A 5,776-nucleotide genomic window follows, 5' to 3' on the forward strand; every position below is an offset into this window, starting at 1 on the left:
CGAGTGACGGGCGTGTGATGCGCACCTAGTCATGCTGACTTGACTAGGGTTTATGGCTAAAACAACAATGGACTCCATGCGGGTGTGATTGTGATTGTTATTATATGTGTGATGCACGTTATATGATAATGCATGTTACTATTGCTGCATGTGATTGTGAATCATCGTTCTAACACCGTTCTCGCTGAGAACGGGTTTACCGGGTTCAACCCAGGCTACTCACTAAGCAGTTGTGCTTAGCCCTCGTGGTTTATATTTTTCAGATCACGAGGATTACGCCTAGCACACGGACGACGACGACCTGAGAGAAGCAGCATCATGTACGGGATTTTATTTTGAACTCCGGGACTTGTATTCCCGCATTTTGTATGGTTATGTTATGACTTTTCGGACATGTGTTTTTTTGCGATACTGATCGCTTGTATTTTCGGCTGCTTACTCTGGTTTGATTAAAAATGTTTTTGGATTTCGTGATTTTGCTTCCGCGACTTATTATTTTATTTTATATCGTCCATGTGGCACATCCCGTATTTGGGTGTCACACGCTCATTTTGTCTGAGCTTCCCGAGCCTTCTCGAATTCTTGTTCTTCCGTGCCCGCTTCGTGAGGATTCATCATGGAGTCTTCCTTCAAGGAAAAACAAGCAAAACAACCTACCCATGGTCATCTAGCGTCCTATGATGCCTAGAATGTGAGAAGAATTGTGATGCACGACTTTATAAAACGGGTGAAAAACTCGTGTTATCAGGAAGAAGCCCAATGTCGATGTTGAGGGCATCGATATTGTTGTTGTAATAACCTCGATATCGACGTTCCCAACAAGATCGAGATTTGACCAAAATTCCGATATCGACATTTTCTAAACCTTGATATCGACATTCCATGAAGCTCAAGATCTGATTAGTCTCGATATCGATACTCTCTCAATCTCAATATCGACGTTCTAAGAGGCTCGAGATCCGACCACTTGGGTGAATATCGATATTAGTCAATATCGATATCGAGGTTGGTCAATATTGATTTCGAGATTAGAGATTGATTCTACATTCTATAAGTTTCTTTTCTCTATGTCTTTTTAAATATTGTATGAATCTGTTGTATACTAGAGATTCTAGCCATGTTATGGATATGTTGTTGAACTCTATATAATTATTCCATGCTTTGGTTAGAACTGGTTTTATGAATTGATATTAATGCATTCTTATGATTGATCATCCTATAGAATCGATGTAGTTTAGATAAATGTAAAGGACAGACTTGATAAGGACCGTGATGAATGTCTAGAACATGAACAAATGCGATTTTTCGCATGAAAACTACTAAATTGATGCAACTTTTGGCGATGTCTCTGGTGGTTTATAACAAAAAACGTCAAAGAATGTTGAAGACACGAGATCTAATTCTTTTTGGAGATATTGAGAGCACTTTCGGTAGTTTCTGGCAAAAATTCTTCCGAAAACTTTCCTTCATCTTCTTCTTTATGTTTCCTTGTCTGTGCCTTCTTGAACGAGCAATTCTAGAATGTATTTTTCTTCATTGTAATCAAGATTGTATTCCGGTAGTCTTTGCTCATAAGGACGGAATAATGATTTTAAGAAAGGCTCTTCACGCCTTGAAGAGATATTCGGTCCCTCGGTTCGATTTTGTTCTTGTTTTTTCTAAAGTTTTTTTTTCTACAGTTTTTAATAACAATCTAAAACTGTTATACACTCGAAGATGACATCTTCTGTGAGGGATTTGGCTATAAACTTTCACAAACTCGACAAGTTCGAGGGTGTGGGCTTCAGGCGATAGCAAAAGAAGATGCACTTCTTGTTGACAATGCTGAATGTCGTCTACTTCATCAGCACAATCCAGACCGGAAGAGACCGAAGAGGAAACTTTGGCGCAGGCATGCATACGGAACAAATGGAACAACGACAACTACGTTTGCTACGGTCACATTCTCAACGGTATGTCAGACGAACTCTTTGACGTTTATCGACACATAGACACGGCGAAAGCCCTGTGGGAATCGTTGGAGGCTAAATACGTCTCGGACGATGCCTCCAGCAAGAGATTTCTTGTAAGTAGTTTTAACTCTTACAAGATGGTTGTTTTCTCCTCCATCCACGGTTAATGTGGTAGAGGACGAGAAACGCGGGGCCAAAAGGCAAAACAAGAAACCCTCTAGAGGTAATCCCAAGAAGAAGACAAAGTTAGATGCGACTTGTTTTGTAACAAACTGGATCACTTCAATCGGGATTGCTACTCGTGGAAGAAAAAACCCGGGAAGAAGAGTGCAGATTGTCAAGGGAAAGACCTCGACCAACCCACTCAAGGTAAGAACGATTGTTTCTTGAAAAATTTTATGATGAGTTTTGTGGCTATGATTTATGAACTAAATCATGTTCAGGAGGGTGAGCAATATTGGTGGAATGATTCGGGTGCAGCTCGACACACGTAAGGATCGTGGACTCTTCAAAGGCTTTCAAAGTTATTGAAGACGGAAGCATTCTTTACATGGGAAATGACTCTACAACAAAGGTCCAGGGCATAGGACGTTGTTGCTTACGTTCGAGAAATCTCTAACACTTAAGGATGTACTGTACGTTCTGGATGTGCGAAGGAACTTAGTGTCGGGTTGTGTACTCAATCGGTTCGGGTTTAAGATGGTATTTGAGGTCGATAAATTTATCATTTTTAAAGGAGGAGTGTTTCTGGGGCAAGGCAACCTATGTAATGATATGTTCAAGTTCAGTATTAATAAAATTATTACTTCTTCTTCAGTTTGTTGTTGATGATTTTAATGATTCTACGTTGTGGCATGTTAGACTAGGACATGTTCATTACAAACATGTTAATTTATATCGAAAATGGATTTAATTCCACCATGCATGGTGAATGATGGAAACTGTATTACATGCATGAAAACAAAAATAACCCGTCATTCTTTTTCTAGCATAGAACAGAGTTTGAAAATATTGGAACTAATACATAGTGATCTATGTGACTTGCATAGTACACCATCTTTAGGAAATAAAAAGTACGTAGTAACATTCATAGAAGATTCTACCTGATTTTGCTACGTGTTTTTATTGCATTCAAAGGATGAAGCTCTTGATAGGTTTAGATCGTATAAGTCCGAGGTTGAGTTACAACTCGGGGTTAAGCTAAAGAAGATTAGAACCAATAGGGCAGGGGAATACTATGATCCTACGTATATTGAATATGTAGGAGTGATTCATGAGACTACCACACCTTACACACCACAACAAAACGGTGTAGCAGAAAGGAAAAATAGGGTCTTGAAAGAAATGGTTAATTTCATGCTTTCATACTCGAGTTTAAGTGACGGTTTTTGGGGTGAAGCCATGTTCACGACTTGTTATATTCTAAACCAAATTTTATCGAAAAGGAACAAGGTAACCCATATGAACTTTGGTACAAGCGAAAACCTGATTTGAATTATATTCGGATTTGGGTGTCGGGAGTCAAAGTCCCGGAACCAAAGAGAAAAACTTTGGGAGATAGAGGAATTGAATGTATCTTCATAGGTTATGCTTTACATAGTAAAGCCTATAGGAGATAGAGGAATTGAATGTATCTTCATAGGTTATCTTCATAGCCATTCACACGGTCATTGAGTTAAGAGATGCATTGTACCTAGTTTGAGTGATCGAACAATCGATCAAGAGGATGGACCAAGTGAACCTCGTAGAGGTAAACGTATTAGGAAAGCAAAGTCCTATGGTCCGGACTTTTAGATGTACCTGGTGGAAGGTACTAATGAGTCGATAGTGTCTCAGCTCGCTTATACATATAATGTCGAGGGAGATCCTAGGACGTACGAAGAGGCGATGAAATGGAAGAATGTCGCTTTCTGGAAAGAAGCAATAAATGAAGAGATGGAATCCATCATGAGTAATAACACGCGGGTCTTAGTAGATCCACCTCCAGAATGTAAGCCGACTGGTTGCAAGTGGATCTTCAAGAAGAAGATGAGAGTCGATGGAACTATTGATAAGTTCAAGGCTCGTCTAGTAGCTCAGGGCTTTAGACAAAAACAAGGTATTGATTATTTCGATACATATGCATCGGTAGCTAGAATAGCTACGATAAAATTATTGATCGCTCTTGCTTCGATCAAAAATCTTGTAATTCACCAAATGGACGACATTCCTAAATGGTGATCTTAAAGAGGAGGTGTATATGAAGCAAACAGAAGGTTTCGTCTTATCCGGTTAAGCACACAAAGTGTGCAAGTTGGTCGAATCATTATACGGGTTAAAACAAGCGCCCAATGGCATCAAAAGTTTGATGAGGTGATATTGGCTAACGGGTTTCGTCTGAATCAATCAGACAAATGCGTATATAGCAAGTTTGACGAGAATGATCATGGGGTTATTATTTGCTTATACGTGGATGACATGCTCATATTCAGTACGGAATTACAGCAAGTCAAGAAACAAAAGATTTCTTGTCATCGAAGTTTTCGACGAAAGATCTAGGAGAAGCGGATATTATCCTTGGAATTAGGATAACGAGAGATCACGGTACGTTTTCACTCTCTCAATCATACTACATTGAGAAAGTGTTAAAACGTTCTGATCTCTACGCAAGTACTCCGGTTTCTACACTGATGGATTGTAATGCTAAATTGGTAGTAAACAAAGGGGAACCAATGTCTCAACTTGAATATGCTAGTGTCATTGGATGTTTAATGTATGTTATGGCTAGTACTAGACCCTGAGTAGGTACACTAGTAACCCGAGCATACATCATTGGTATGTTGTACGGAGAGTATTTCGATACTTGAAGCATATCATAAATCACGGTCTTCGCTACAAGGGTCAACCTTCGGTATTAGAAGGATATACGGATGCGAGTTGGAACTCAAGTGAGGAGGATCATGCCTTGATGAGTGGTTGGCTTTATCTATTAGGTGGAGCTGCAATTTCTTGGGCTTCCAAGAAACAAACTTGCATTTTCGACTTGACGATAGCGTTAGAGTTTATTGCTTTAGCATCTGCAGGAAAAGAAGCTGAATGGCTAAGGAATTTGGTATTTGAAATACCATTATGGCCTAAACCAGTATCACCTATCACAATATATTGTGATAGCGCAACGACGTTGGCTAAGGTATATAGCCATGGGTATAACGGGAAGTCTAGACATATTGGTTTACGACATAGCTATGTGAACGGTCTTATAAAAGACGGGACCATAGTGGTGGATTTTGTGCGCACAAAACAAAACGTGGCTGATGCTTTAGCCAAAAGTTTGTCAAGGGACATGTTGCACAAAATGATTATAGGGATGGACCTTGAGCGTATTGATTAAATCACATTTAGAGGAATCTCAACTCGACGTCTAAATACAACGTTAGATCTTGAGTTCAATGAGTTAAATCCTCTAATATGTGGTTGTAGATACTTAGAAGGGAATCATCCCGAGTTAAGCAACTTGGTATACAACGTAAAGAGGTTATTTCATACTTAATGAATTCTTTGATAAAGTGCTTTGTTGTAGAGCACGATTTGAAAGAATTCACCTATGAGAGCATGAAGTGTGGCCGCTTCAAGATGCTGGAGGCTCGACATATGAAGGAGATATGGATACATGGCCGATATAGTGTCAAGATATACAGGAAAATGTATTGATTTTGTGTGTGTGTATATTTTGTAGCTCAACTTGGATTACGTAGGTTTAATCGTTTTTGACAGCTACGGAATTCGAGTCTATTGTTGTATATTACACTAAGTGAAAGTTCAATCGTAAAGATACTTTTATTTAT

Source organism: Tarenaya hassleriana, unplaced genomic scaffold, assembly GCF_000463585.1.
Source record: "Tarenaya hassleriana unplaced genomic scaffold, ASM46358v1 Cleome10, whole genome shotgun sequence".
Lineage (NCBI taxonomy): Eukaryota > Viridiplantae > Streptophyta > Magnoliopsida > Brassicales > Cleomaceae > Tarenaya > Tarenaya hassleriana.